This window comes from Eurosta solidaginis, chromosome 2 (genome assembly GCF_040869045.1).
Source record: "Eurosta solidaginis isolate ZX-2024a chromosome 2, ASM4086904v1, whole genome shotgun sequence".
In the NCBI taxonomy this organism is placed as follows: Eukaryota; Metazoa; Arthropoda; class Insecta; order Diptera; family Tephritidae; genus Eurosta; species Eurosta solidaginis.
In genome coordinates, this window is record NC_090320.1 from 5,415,831 (window position 1) to 5,432,421 (window position 16,591).

Here is a 16,591-nt window from a genome sequence, read left to right on the forward strand (position 1 = left end):
TTAGCCGATCCAGAATACTGGGAATCAAGAAGCACTCATATGTTGCTGGGGGCTAGTTTTGTTGCGAGAATTGTTACCAAGATAGTGCGCGATGGCATAAATGGAATAGCATTAATGGATACAATCTTGGGCATAGTCGTTTTCGGCGAATATGCACAAAGCATTGATGATGAAACTGGTGAGCTAGTATCAGCAGTAAATTACAAAGATAATAGAGAGCTAGACGCATAAATAACAAAGTTTTGGGAAATGGATCAGATTAATGAGAATTCAATGCGAAGAGAAGAAGAAGAGAGAGTTGAGAAAATCTTCTTGGATACATATTATAGAGATAGGGATGGTAGGTTCGTGGTAACCATACCACTAAATGAGATCACAGAGATTGGCAGTTCCAAAGAAATTGCACTCCGCAGATTTCTATATTTAGAAAAGCGTTTAGAAAAGGAGCCAGATTTAGAGCGAAATATGTTGAATTTATGAGAGAATATGAGAAGTTAGGACATATGAAAATGGTTGATAAGCATGTAGGGCAGAATGAGTTGACATATTACATCCCGCACCATTGTGTGACGAAAAAGTTTCGGGTAGTTTTTGACGCAAGCTGCCGAACTAACAAAGGTATTTCTCTCAATGAAATTCAGTTGCTAGGTGGAAAATTACAAAGAGATCTGAGCGAGATTATAACGCGGTTTAGGCGGCATAGATTTGCATTTAGTGCAGATATTAAGATGATGTTTAGACAAGTTAAGATCGCTAAAAACCAATGGGACATGCAGCGAATATTTTGGCGCGAGAGCAGAGAAGAACCATTGAAGGAATATTGGCTAACTGTTGTGACGTATGGTATGACATCATCGGCATATAATGCAGTTAGAGCAGTAATTCAGTGTGCAAGAGATGCAAAGAAAGATTACTGTGAAGCTGCTGAAGCAATTATAAATGATATGTATATGGATGATTGTGTTACCGGAGCTGACAGTGAGCAAGACGCTATGGCATTAGCGAAACAAATGGATAACATCCTGAGTGGAGCCGGTTTTACACTCAGGAAATGGAAATCGAATAGTAAAAAACTAATAAAGACCTTGCAGTCCGGAGAAGAGGAGTGCTTGTTTGAATTCGAGGACGAAACCAGGGTGCTTGGACTGGTATGGTTGATATCGCCAGACCAATATGCATTTGTAGTTAAGACACCAGACTTGCCAGGTATTATAACAAAACGAGTAGTTGTTAGCTGCGTGGCACAGTTGTTTGACCCAAATGGATACATCTCTCCAATAATTGTTGTAGGAAAGGTTTTGATACAAGATTTGTGGCGCTTGAAAGTAGAATGGGACGAAGAGCTACCATCTGAACTAGAAATGAGATTCAGAAAATATTGGGGCGAGATGAAAAAACTTGAAAATTTTAGAATTCCAAGATGGCTCGGTACTGGGATGTCTGAGAAGGTTGAATTATGTGGCTTTGCTGATGCATCAGAATCAGCCTATGGTGCAGTTGTTTATGCTAGAACGAAGGAAGCAAATGGGAATTTTAAATGTAGATTAATAGTATCAAAAACAAGAGTAGCCCCAGTAAAGAAGATGACGATTCCTAGGCTGGAATTGTCGGCATGTGAGTTATTGGCTAGACTGGTTGTTGAGGTTAAGAGAGCAATGGATTGGGGCGAGATCAATTATACGTTGTGGACAGATTCTCTAGTTGTGCTTTACTGGTTAGAAAAAATGCCCAGAGATTTGAAAACATTTGTAGCTAATCGCGTATCAGCAATTCAAGATAATACTGGGGCAAAGAGTTGGAAACATGTGGGTTTGGATGATAATCCAGCGGACTTATTAAGTCGAGGATTAGAACCCGGTGAGTTGGTTAATAATCGATTTTGGTTGGAGGACCCAAAGTGGTTATCTTTTCCTAAGACACAATGGCCACCTGATAAGTTTGAACAGGCTAAATCAAAAAATAATAAGGATGGGCAAGCAGAAATTAAGGTGCACATTGTAAATGTAGGTTATGGGGAGATGGAGATTTTTGTGCCAAAAATGGGGGGAAGTGGTGAGCTTGTTCCAATCACGAAATATAAAAGCAGGCTAGAAGGAATTTTGAATGTATTGGCATATGTAAGGCGATTTATAGATATAGTCAAGACAAAATTGGCGACTCGTGATAGGATAAGAAAGTCAGCAAAGAGGTGCAGGTTAAGGGGCATGAAATTGAAGGTAGATTTACCAAGCGAGCAAGAAAAATTGTGGGCAATGGAGTACTTACTGAGAAATTCGCAGGAGAAATATTTTCACAAAGAATTGGTATTGTTAAAAAAGGAGCACAGGTTACCGGAACATAGTAAGTTGGAATCACTACGACCAATTTTGGATAAAAGCGGTCTTTTGAGGGTAGGAGGTCGGTTGAATGAGGCGAACCTTGGATATGAAGCAAAGCATCAGGTAATTGTGGCAAGAGGTTCCAGATTGGCTCACTTCATAGCCGATTATGCACACAGACAAACTAAGCATGGGGCAGTGCAAGTAATGACACATTTTATTCGGCAAAAGTACTGGATTCCACGTTTGAGAGATGAACTCAGAAGATACTTACGTGGGTGCGTTGTATGTGTGCGATATAATTACAAGCTTGAACAACAATTGATGGCAGACCTACCAGCTGAGAGGGTGCAAACAGGTAAACCATTTCTTCACTGTGGGCTAGATTATGCTGGTCCATTTAATGTACGTGTGAGGGTGCGAGACGATTATGTCGACAAGACTAAATGTTGGGTTGTTGTGTTTGTATGCTTGAAAACTCGGGCTGTACATATTGACTTGGTGCTAGATCTGACAACTCAATCCTTCATTGCGTGTTTTGAAAGATTTATTGGACGGCGAGGTCGTTGTGCAAAACTATTCAGCGATAATGCGACGACATTTGTTGGTGCGAGCAAAACGATTAAAAGGGCTATGGATTACTGGAGAGGGCAAGAAGCGCTGGGACATATTGGTCTCAAGGGTACTGAGTGGCAATTCATGATTCCAGCAGCGCCACATCAAGGAGGGATTTACGAAGCAGCTGTAAAGTCAATGAAATTCCACTTGACCAGGATCGTGGGCCAGAAAACGCTGGCACAAGACCAGCTGGTGACGTTGTTAGTTGAGATTGAGGCAATACTGAATTCCAGACCTTTATATCCGCTGTCAGATGATCCAAATGACATGCAGGCATTGACACCGGGTCATTTTATTATTGGGGAGCCATTGATTTTGCCGCCTCCGTTTCTGGTGAACGATCAACCGACAAGTTTAGGGATAAAACTCTGGCAGCAAAGGCAAACAATGCTACAACACTTCTGGAATAGATGGCAAACAGACTATTTAAACAGTTTACAGGAGAGGAAGAAATGGCGCAGAGAACATGAGAACATTAAGATTGGGCAGATGGTAATAATCAAAGCAGAGAGTTTTCCACCAGCCCAGTGGGCATTAGGACGAGTTACTGAACTGGTCCTTAGTAAGGATAAACTAGTTCGATCTGTTGTGGTGCAGACACAAACGAGCAAATTAACGAGACCCGTACAAAAGATATGCATACTACCAGTGGAGCCAGACATAGCAGAACAGCGGTAAAGATGAAGCATCGGGGATAATAAATTATGTAGATATCTATGTATGCATATGTAAGCTTAGTTAAGAAAACCGTAGGTTTTCGCTGGCACTGTTTCGTACAGGGGAATTTTCTCGCTGTGCGTCATAAATGTCGCGCAGGGGAGAATGCGCCTGCACGAATAAGTTTACCGTTTTAAAAATATACGTTGGAGTGGAACATGTCATGGCTTGCCATGATCAAAAAACTATTGCGCATTAGAATTAAAAATAACGATTCGGATTGAGCGAATCGTTCTGTGTAGTCAGTTAAGAATAGATCGCGGTGCCAGCAAGTTGCTAGAACGGTTGTGGATAAAATAGTAGTGTGGTGCGCAAATAAATTATAGTACAATTATATATATATCAGAAATAACAATACGTGTTGAGTGCTAGATTGGTGCATAAATAAAAAGGGTTTTTTTTGGCCTTTGGCCTTTTTCCCTGTAGATATATGCGTTTCATTTCATATGGTATGAGTGCAGTTGCACACACTTCTACATGCGATAGTAAGTACAAAACACTGTTGAATAAATAACTCCAATATTGAATAATGAAAAAATGGCCTTTATTAAAGTACTTCACAATAACACTTATACTTTGCAACTAGCTGGCTTAATAACCGAACTGATAGGTTAAATGAAACTGACTTTCAAAATAATACTGCTATTGCTCGCTAGATACCGTCTTAATCGAAACTGCCCATAGCGCCTCTACCGCTGATGCTTTTATACTCTGTGATTTCCTCGTGTCATCTTCTAGGCGCTTCCAGAATTTTACTTAGTTATAAATTTCTCAGCTACAACTACAGATGTATAATTTCTCATTTGAGTAATACTTGCACAAATTATTGCCCACTCTTGTGACAACTCAGATAAGATATATGCATGTGTTTGTGCATTGCTTCTCCGCTGCTCGTATACGTACATATGTATGTGTAGACGCAATTATTGATTCGTTTATGTAGATACATAATGATTGAGTTATTGATGTGGATTCACGTCACTGCTTAGCATCGGCCTGGAGATGGTAGCACCCCTTAGTTTTGCTAATATTCGTAACAATATGAAAGAGATGGTTTAAGCACGAATCCTTAGATTTTAAATAGTAGTAAACACATTTTCGTGAAAGCTTAATGAGTACATTATTTTATGTCTCAACTTAGCTAAATCCAAAACCAATAGAGGGCAACACTGATACTTGTACTAATCCTAAAAGAAACAGGGCTTTTTAAGGCTTTGTTTTAATGCAACTTCCTCAGTAATGGGTAATGGTAAACATCCAGTTCATAAACCCAAATTGAAATAATAGTTTTAAAACGTGTTATCTCAACGGAGGTTATTTATTTTGTGCGTGTTTTTGCTTCAACAGTTTTCAATATTCTTCGGAGTATTCTGAGGCAATTTAGTGACAGAGAGAACAAAAATGATTCATTCATAACGAAGAAGATCATAAAACCATTTATAAAATAATAAAAGAAATTTTGTCCTGATTTTTGTATATCACAAGCTAAGTGAAATATCAACATCGCCTTATCTGAGAATATTTTTCAAAAACACCCTATTGCAGAATTTTTTTTGAACATGGTCTCTCTCAGAATTTGTTTGAAAAACGCAAACGCCAATACTAAAATGAATTGAGTTTCGGTTTAGATAGGGCGTCTTTGAAAAAAACAAGTAAGGAAGGTTAAGTTCGGGTGTAACCGAACATTACATACTCAGTTGAGAGCTATGGAGACAAAATAAGGGAAAATCACCATGTAGGAAAATGAACCGAGGGAAACCCTGGAATGTGTTTGTTCGACATGCGTATCGAATGAAAGGCATTAACGAGTATTTTATGAGGGAGTGGGCCATAGTTCTGTAGGTGGACGCCATTTAGGGATATCGCCATAAAGGTGGACCAGGCCTGACTCTAGAATTTGTTTGTACGATATGGGTATCAAATGAAAGGTGTTAATGACTATTTTAAAAGGGAGTAATCCTTAGTTCCATAGGTGGACGCCGTTTCGAGATATTTCCATAAACGTGGACCAGGGGTGACCCTAGAATTTGTTTGTACAATATGGGTATCAAAATAAAAGTGTTAATGAGTATTTTAAAAGGGAGTGATCCTTAGTTCCATAGGTGGACGCCGTTTCGAGATATCGCCATAAAGTTGGACCAGGGGTTAACCTAGTATTTGTTTGTACGATATGGGTATCAAATTAAAGGTATTAGTGAGGGTTTAAAAGGAAGTGGTGGTAGTTGCATATGTGAAGGCGTTTTCCACATATCGACCAAAATGTGGACCAGGGTAACCCAGAACATCATCTGTTGGATACCGCTAATTTATGTATATATGTAAAACCTGCCAAGATTTCAAGCGTTTTTATTTCGCCCTGCAGAACTTTTTCATTTTCTTCTACTTAATATAGTAGGTGTCACAACCATTTTACAAAGTTTTTTCTAAAGTTATATTTCGCGTCAATAAACCAATCCAATTACCATGTTTCATCCCTTTTTTCGTATTTGGTATAGAATTATGGCATTTTATTCATTTTTCGTAATTTTCGATATCGAAAAAGTGGGCGTGGTCAAAATCGGATTTCGTTAATTTTTTATACCAAGATAAAGTGAGTTCAGGCAAGTACGTGAGCTAAGTTCAGTAAAGATATGTCGATTTTTGCTCAAGTTATCGTGTTAACGGTCATGCGGAAGGACAGACGGACGACTGTGTATAAAAACTGGGCGTAGCTTCAACCGATTTCGCCCATTTTCACAGAAAACAGTTAACGTCGTAAAACCTATGCCCCTACCAAATTTCACAAGGATTGGTAAATATTTGTTCGACTTATGGCATTAAATGTATCCTAGACAAATTAAATTAAAAAGGGCGGAGCCACGCCCATTTTGAAATTTTCTTTTATTTTTGTATTTTGTTGCACCATATCATTACTGGAGTTGAATGTTGACATAATTTACTTATATACTGTAAAGACATTAAATTTTTTGTTAAAATTTTACTTTAAAAAAATTTTCTTTTAAGTCCTTCTCCGATTTTGCTAATTTTTGTTGAGCGTACATATAGTAATAGGGGTAACGTTCCTGCCAAATTTCATCATGATATCTTCAACGACTGCCAAATTACAGCTTGCAAAAGTTTTAAATTACCTTCTTTTAAAAGTGGGCGGTGCCACGCCCATTGTCCAAAATTTTACTAATTTTCTATTCTGCGTCATGAGTTCAACTCACCTACCAAGTTTCATCGTTTTATCTGTCTTTGGTAATGAATTATTGCACTTTTTCGAAATTTTCGATATCGAAAAAGTGGGCGTGGTTATAGTCCGATATCGTTCATTTTAGAGAGCGATATTTGATGAGTGCTCAGGAACCCACATGCCAAATTTCATCAAGATACCTCAAAATTTACTCAAGTTATCGTGTTAACGGACGGACGGACGGACGGACGGACATGGCTCAATCAAATTTTTTTTCGATCCTGATGATTTTGATATATGGAAGTCTATATCTATCTCGATTCCTTTATACCTGTACAACCAACCGTTATCCAATAAAACTTAATATACTCTGTGAGCTCTGCTCAACTGAGTATAAAAACTAGATAGGGCGTTCTTCAGCCGAATTCGGTTTGAAAAAAATTCTTAAATTGGGCGCTATTAAAGATTTGTCTGAGATAGAGCATATTCGAAAGGGCAACCGAAATAGGGTGAACCTCAACTCAGCAATCGTTATAGTTTGAAAAAACATATTGATATTTTCGCAACAAACAATTTTATGGTTTTTAAATCTCTGGCTTTTCTAGTTTACTTTTAAATAAACCACAAAAATGCCGAGTAATTTTTACGAATAAATTAGAGAATCTCTGTGCAGGTTATAAAGCTCTTGCTGACATTTTTAAGTCGGCAATAAGTGAAAACTATGCGAGTTTGAATGTACGTATTACGCATATTAGAGTAGTCCTTGTTAGAAAAATAAACGATTTCTTCCAGCCTTCAAAAGTGCAATACAAAAAATATTACAAGATGCCATATACCTCTAACGAGATTTGGGCCGAGCTTCTTCAACCAGCAATACCAAGTTCAACACCACAAAGGCTATCGATAAGTTATCACTGTTAACACAGCAACAATCACAACAGCAATGAGTTATCAGTATTGCACCGACTAATTAGCGATATGAATTCGCTAAGATGTATATGGCACAGTGGTTGAGGTAAATGCACTTTTTAGAGACTCAATAATCTTGCCTTCTTGGGGTAATCTGAACTTGTACGGCTGTACGGCACGTCTAACGATATACATATTGTAACGAATTTACTTGCAAATCCTCTTATTTGCCCTTTTGCTAAGTTGGTATCGCTAAACTGTTGAATAAATAACTCCAATATTGAATAATGAAAAAATGGCCTTTATTAAAGTACTTCACAATAACACTTATACTTTGCAACTAGCTGGCTTAATAACCAAACTGATAGCTTAAATGAAACTGAGTTTCAAAATAATACTGCTATGGCTCGCTAGATAGCGCCTTAATCGAAACTGCTTGATAGCTCAAATGAAACTGAATTCCAGCGCCTCTACATTTGCTGCCTTTTTATACTCTCTGATTTCAACGTTCACATCTTCTAGGCGCTTCCAGAATCTACTAGTTGCCATCAGCTCTCAAACTTCTCAGCTGTAACTACAATTGCACGATTTTATAGCTTCTCTCATTGCATACTTTCAGGAGTATCTCAGATATATGCATGTGTTTGTGCATTGATTCTCCGCTGCTCGTATACGTACATGGTACATATGTGTAGACGCAATTATTGTTTCGTTTATGTAGATACATAATGATTGAATTATTGATGTGAATTCACGTCACTGCTTAGCATCGGCCTAGAGATGGCAGCACCCCTTAGTTTTGCTAATACTCGTAACAATATATTAGTGAGCAAAACATATATGTGATATCTTTAACTTTGTAGTAGTGGAAAGGAAAAAAATTACTTATCTTATTTGTAAGGACCAAACTAATGTGCATACATATCTGTAAAAAAAAAAACAATAAGACCCAGACTTAAGATAATACGCTACCGGCCTGTTATCCCAATAAATGTACACAAAAAAGAAAAAATAAAAAATATTTAAATAAGACACCAGGCGAGGGCTTTGGACCAATATACACATGTATTAGGCTGTTAAAAATATATAGTGAGTGCAATGTACTCGTGAAGGTCAATGTGTACTGATGTTTTAAAATTAACTACCACTCCCCCAGGAGTTCAAGTTAATTAGAAGCAAGTTTACCAGAACAGATAGTTTCGGACTTTTTAAAACGAGCTACGTTAGCTTATATTGATAGTAATCGATATCAGCAAGTTAATGTTTTAAAATCGGCCTATTATCAATAGCGAATTATAATACATACGAAGCTAATATTAATCGGATAATTCGACGATCGATTTGTTATTATCTTGTTACAAAGGCTTGTTATTACCTTCTTATCCGCTAGTTATCGACGGTTTCCAGAAGTGTCATCGATTTTAATTCAACTTTTATAGGTATCTGTTTCATTAAAAACCGAAGGGTCGAAATCGATAACACGCCGATAAAAAATGGTGACACTCTGGTCACAAATCTAAAACGTTTCCATACAAATTCGATACATTTATGATAACAAATCGATAAACTTTTGATAACATATCGATAGCTTTGCGATGGAGTTTTGGTAACATATCGATAATTAGTCGGTACAATATCGATAACTCATCGATGTTGTGGTTGTGGTTGTGTTAACAGTGATAAACCATCGATAGCCTTGACTTTCCTTTCCTGCCTTCGACTTGGCGAAGAAACCGTTTCTTAAGCATTTGTTGTTGGTACATTTTCCACAATGTGGAATTGAGTTAGATTCGATGATCTCGGTCAGCATACCTTTTCCTCTATAGCAGCAGGAAAAACCTGTATATTTGAGATATTTTCAAAAAGTAGTTTTTGCTCAAAAAATATATCAGCAAATACACCTTTTAGATGCATCATTCGGCTCGGCTAGATTAGTATTGAACTTTATAAAATTTTACCTGCACAGTTTAGTTGAAAATTTGCTGCAAAAATCTCACCTAGGGGCCCACAAAAATATTTGAATAAAAATTCAGTCTGATCCAAAAGGTTTTAGTGGGTTCAATTAGTGCACTTGGAACTTTTTGATGTACTTCTTTGTGAACTCATTTTTACTGGGCTATTGTACTTTGAAAGTTGTTATTGCTCAAAAGCTTTGGTTTGGTCAATATACCTACAGGTTTCTTTCGTGGATCATCCGGAAACTTTTTCAAAGCGATTTTTTTTTTTTAGACTTTCTTTGTCATTACAACTGGCCCCCTAAACTAAAAAGTTCTTGTGATCTAAGCACACAGACGCAACTGCCAGAGAACCGTCAGTTTGCTTTTGATTCTGATGATATATTACCCCTTACCTACTCACCGGTCCTCTTTACCCTTTCTATCATAGAGAGGTCACATACGTTGTTCTAAAACGGTATTTGACTCGATACCGCTGTCCGTTTTAAATTCTTTTTTGAAACTTCAACAGTTAAGACTATCACAAAAGTCAAAAAGCATGAAATATTGTGTATAAATCTATTTTCCAGAAAGCTGCCAGTAGTGCGACTATCTGAGTATTGAGGGCCATATTGTTGTGAAAAAAAAGGTTCAGGGAGTCTGTAGATAATGGTCAAAGAGCTTATACTTTATACCAATTTCTTATAAAAAAAATGCAGATACAATTTTTTCAAACAGTTCAACTTATACTTATAAGAATTTCAACACAAAAGTTTACAATAAAAAGCGTACAATGTAAATATGAGAAGAAAAAAATATGAAAATATATATAAAAATATTCATACATGCTTTATTTTATATATGTATGTATGTTTATGGCGGCCACTGCGGTGTTATGGTAGCGCGCTCGCCTACCCCACCGTATGCCCTGGGTTCACACCCCGGACAAAGCAACATCAAAATTTTATAAATAAGATTTTTCAATTAGAAGAAAATTTTTCTAAGCGGGGTCGCCCCTCGGCAGTGTTTGGCAAGCGCTTCGAGTGTATTTCTGCCATGAAAAGCTCTCAGTGAAAACTCATCTGCCTTGCAGGTGCCGTTCGGAGTTGGCATAAAACATGTAGGTTCGGTCCGGCCAATTTGTAGGGAAATCAAGACAAGCAGGACGCAAAATTGGAAGAGAAGCTCGGCCTTAGATCTCTTCGAAGTTTATCGCGCCTTACATTTTTTTTATGTATGTTTATATTCATGAGTATAAGTAAATGTTAGCATTGTTTCAAAATCAACACTCGTTCCAGTTGCTGCCTAACATACAAGCAAATTCACTGTGCAAATGCATATTTATGTTGAGTCAAGCACTCACACAAACATACGTATATATTTACATACATAGCTACTTCTTAGCATTTTCGACTTGACTGTCTGGCATTTGCATAAATGTCTAACGTGAAATAAAATCATATCCATACATACATGCATATATATACATGTGTAAACAAATCTACCTATGCATGTGTGTGTATTAGGGTGAGTCGATTTGTATGGACGAAAGTTAACCGATATCGCGCCATCGATTTTTCGATAAGATTTGGGCTCAGGAAAAAATAGTTCCACTACGCATACCCAAAAAAATAATTTTCGAGCCTGTGAAATTTAATTTTTTTTACTTTTTTCGAATTTGCTTTTTAAGGTTTTTTCACCACTGACTAAAAACATTTTCATATGTATACCCTGTCCGACCCAAAAATTATTATTTTTTTTTTCAAAAAACTGTTATCGACAACGTTTTAGCGTACATATTTAGGTCGGACAGGGTATACATGAAAATTTTACAATAAAATGAAAATTTTTTTATAGGTCATAAAAAAAACCTTAAAAATCGAAGTCGAAAAAGTCAAAAAAATTAAATTTCGCGGGCTCGAAAATTATTTTTTTTTTTTTTGAGTATGCATATTGGAATTTTTTTCCTGAGCCCAAATCCTATCGAAAAATCGATGGCGCGATATCGGTTAATAAATCGACCCAGTCTAGTGTGTATATTTACATGTCCATATGTACATATATACGTATTTATATTGCATATTTGTTCACTTGTTGACATGCTGATGGCCAATGAAAATTTAAGTGAATTAATTTCGTTATTTTTCCTCAAGCAAAATCACGTTCTCACTTTCTTGTTTTCACGTATGGCAAAGGATTTTCACTTCACTTCACTTGCAGTATTTTTGCATTTCAGTTAAATCTTAAACACAAATAAAGCAAAGATATACAAATTTTCAAATAAATATTCGCACACATGTACATATGTATGTCTGCCATGAAAACCAACTATTGTGCTCATGCAATATTCAAGCCATATGTGCGGATGTTTGTGTGTATGTATGTATGTGTGCATGCACAGCTCATAGTTTATTCAGAAGACAAACACTTGAGGCTATTTTGCTCCTTTGTGAAATATTACGTAATTAAATTCAAAGCCAATGAATTAAAATTTCAATCAAAAGGCTTACTCAGATTTACTTATATGTGTTTGTCGTAATTATTTAAATTTGTTAGATAGTGCTTTTGTCGTAAAGATATGAATTCGTGTAAATATTTTTGTTTGTAGGTTCGAGCATAGTCTATTTCCACCGAAAAATTTCAAAATTTAAATCTTGATTAAAACGACTGCCTATGAAGGTTAGGACCAAATTGAGATTGAATTTGTTTAATATAAAAGAACCTTCATTGTTTTGTCTATTAGAAATGACTCAAGCTGGAATAACTACAATTTTGCTGCTGACTTTGCAATAAACTTTTTGTTAAGTGTTTCTTCGATTGTGTATTCAAAAGTTTTTATTACTTCTCAAAATTTTATGAATTTTTATTCTTAATATTTAAGTTAGGTAAACATTTTTATGAACAAAAATTTCTTCACTCGTGCTGAAGAAAATCCTATGGTAATCTAAATCGTTTTCCTTCACTAATCCTTTCAATTATTTTGTCAAAATTTTTTACACAATGAAAATTACAAAAAAAACTAAATTTTTAATTTTTTGTTCCCAGAATATATTGAAAAAAAAACGCTTTTTTTAACATTGAATTGTAGTTGAAAATATCGTGTAGTAGTGTATTAAGGAAAATTTTTTATCATTTATTGGTAATTCAGATGAGTTTTCACTGAGAAACTTTCTAAGGCAGAAATATACTTGGAATGTTTTTCAAATCATTGCCGAAGGGCAACCTCGCTTAGAAAAACTTCTTTATAATTTAAAAAACTTGTTTCTGAATTTTTCTAAAATTAATGCATATCTCAGACCTATTTCGGTTAAATTTTGCGCCGATTTTACGATCACTTCGAAAATATTTTCCAAATCATTTCGAACGTATTTCAGGACCATTTCGGAACAAGTTAAGGATGACTTTAGGATTGATTTTGAAAATATTACGGTGTAATATCTGGATCATATCGAAGCGTTTTTGAAACCATTTAAACTATTACAGTTCCACTTTGGAATTATATTCACGATAAGACTTTTTCAGTACCAATTTGGAAAATTTTAGCATTGTTTTTGAAGTCTTTTAGGGATAGTTCCGGGATCAATTCGATGCTATCTGGAAATCATTTGAGAACATTTAGGAAATCACTTCGGTATTATTTCAAGAATAATTTCGAGACTATTTTAGGAAGAATTTCGTGATTCCTTCGGGATTATATGAAATATTTTCGGACTGTTAAAAGATCACTTCACTGCTATTTTCGGAATAGTTTTAAGACTATTTCGAGAGAAAAATAGAACAATTTCATGTTCACATTACTATAATTTCAAGTGAAATTTTGAAATGATGTCGAACTTTTCCCGAAATGATCATTTAACAATCCTAAAAGGGTTTTGAATTAGTTTTCAAATGAATGTTTCAATTTGATGTGTTCAATTTGAAATTCGAACTAAAATAGTTCCAAAGTTATCCTGTATCGTTGCAAAATTGTTCCGAAATAGTCTTAAAATAAATCAAAATAGTTCTGAAAATTATACCGTAGTGATCCTGAAATGATACTGAAATCCTCATAAAATGGTTTCGAGAATAATCCAGAAGTGGTCGGAAATTTCTCCTAAATTTCCCCAAAATAATTGAAAATAGTCCTGAAGTGTTCACGTAGTCATTTCGAAATATTCACGGAATATTAGAAGTGATACAGCTGTCAGATCTAGAAGGGAGAAGTGGCATAGACTCTAAAAAGATTATAGTATATGCCAAAAGGTCCGAGTTAAGGGTCCTGGTTTTTTAGTTTGGTCGTTAAACAAACTTCTAACAACATGGACTCATTCAGTCTATGTAAGGTCCTCAGGGACTGGCCAGTTCAATCTAACCCGAGTTAGTAGGTTATTTTAAACAAAACTCTCGAGAGAAATGAGATTCATTCATTCAGTTGGGAGCACCAAGTGAGAGTAAGTCTTCCTGCACTTGCCTCTCATAACTCAGGAAAAGTCGCGCTTTCACAGCTTTCAAATACGGGTGCAGATAGGAATACTTTGTGAGCTATATCGGCTTCATCCATTCGTATTACATGAAATGGCCAACGTAGCCTTTTGGCTTTTATTCTTGCACAATGTTCTTTGAACCAAGTACTAGACTTCTATAATTTCTTATCAAAAGTAAGGCTTGCAGCTTTTCAATTTCAGGGGACTTTGGGACTTAACTACTTTTGCGCCGTTTATCTATAAAAAAGTTGACAATGACATTTGGCACAGTTAGGACGCTCTACTTCCATTAATTTTTCGTAAACGTATTCGCAGTTTATAACATATAAATATAAGTTAACATTCACACTTATTGCCCAAAAAATTTCTTAATGAGGGTATACAAAATATAATAGCCAGAATATAACCTCTACTTAAACTTTGAAAGCATTCACCGTTGCCATTTTCCATCACTTTTTCATCGCTGGTTAAGAAAACAACAAGAAAAAGGTTATATATAAAGTATATATGTACACACTCATTTACTTATTTGACATGCAAAATTTCTATTGGCTGAACTTAACAATTCATTCAATAAATATATAGTGCCTCTTATACATATTTGCTAACTTCTCATTGTATGACTCAAAACGCTGTCGAGCTCAAACATGTTGCACCAAATTAAGAAGTTAACTGCGTAGTACATAACGAAGTATTTAGGCCCCGTAGTGGGCAGTGCCGTGCTAGCATGAAAATAGCACAGTTAATAAGCGAAGGGGGTGTTGCTTGATTTTTTTAAATATCAAATTTTCGTGGTGAAGCTTTTGACAGTTTCTCACTACCTGCAGTAGTATCAAGCACACCCACCCATACATACGTCATGGTAGATATTTTGAAAAATTAAAGTGGTATATATTCGAAAATCAAAAAAACTAAGACGCGTAACTTTATAACTTAATAAAAACTTTAAATCAGGTAAAATGAAGAACACAGCGAGCCCGCGTACCAGTAATTAATGACGGTGTTTCCAGAAATGGCTCAACGTAAATTATGGGTTAGGTTAGTTGGAGATTGCATGCCTTGGAATATGAAACACTTTTACTCGGAGACACTTTTTCCCATTGTAAATGCTATAGGCCAGTGTCAGCCGGGCCACATATGTCCAACTAGACGATTCCTAGTTATTAAACTACTTCTTTTCGCATCTGAACTTAAGCAGCAGCGAAAAAGTCACATCCCCAACCTCCACAAGACTATCGGTAGAACACGAACCCCGAAATCCGATTTATTTTGTTTGTTAGGAATACACGGGCTAAACAACATTAGTACATTTTTTTTTTATTTTTCAGAGGAGAAAGTTTTGAAAGCCTCATGATCAATGTGGGTCTTTAAACGTACCGTTTAAGTGACATTTCTTCCCGGTACTACCGTCAAGTATGCTTTGGGGAGATGTTTGAGCTATGGGCTCTACAATCTGTTGGGGTCACAATGTTATGTGATGAAGTACCTGAGTATTCCCACCGCACACTTGTTAAGTTATGTAGAGAATTTCGTTTTATTTTTATACAGAAGTGATCATAGCGATTTTCAAGCCTTGCAATCGTACTAGTTGGTCCATAGCAAGTCTGTTGCCTTAACCGTGTTTTCTACTATTTTCTTAATGGTGATCTTTTTTACAATATTGCTGCTGTCGATACTTCAGTGTCAGTGCATCCAATAAAGGCAGCCATTAAGATGTTCATCGAAGCTCAAAACTTACGTGCTATATTTGATAATTGCGGTACAGATAATTGATCGTTATTGTTGTTGTTGTTGTTGCTATAGCGATAAAAACATTCCCCGAAGCTTTTGGGGAGTGTTATCGATGTTGGTGATCCTTTTCCGGATATAGATCCGCTTGGTTCTAGTAACAAGCATCATTAAGTTACAAGCCTGACCATCTCGAGAACAATTTAATATGACCATATTGAACCTTCTAAGCTATCCCGCGCCCCACCTTCTACTTCTATGAGCACTTCGCCAGAGCTTCGGCTGCTTAAAAAACAGGATTCGCCGCGGGTAGGTGAGATTTGAGAAGCCTTGAATGGGTTGCGCTACACAACCTATTGAATCATTTGAGTATTTTAGTTGCCTCTTACGACAGGCATAACTGCGGCGGATATAATCTAAGTATCTTAACCTGCTGAGGGGCATTGTAGTCGCTATCTGTTTTTAGCAAATTAGCTGTACCTTGCTTAACATATTGCTCGGCCTTGAAGATACTGCACGACTTAAGAAGGGGTTTATGTTGCTTAGCACACAAATTTGACGAGAAAAGTACTAGTACCATTTTCCGTTTTGAGCATTTGGAGGGACCGTTTGTATTGCAAGTTTACAACCACCGCAAATTTTAAAGTTTGGTAAATGGTTTGGACGAAAATTCCAAATATTCTTCAATAAAAAAAAAAAAAAGTTTCATGTTTCTTAAAATTGTCTAGC

General features: G+C 36.2%; 1 protein-coding gene across 3 annotated transcripts in view; it reads right to left on the bottom strand.

Annotated features, from left to right (window-relative positions):
* The window catches only part of DIP-epsilon (Dpr-interacting protein epsilon), a 585,790-nt gene that overhangs the window by 112,469 nt on the left and 456,730 nt on the right, over positions 1-16,591 (bottom strand). The gene's annotated exons all lie outside the window — the stretch shown is intronic.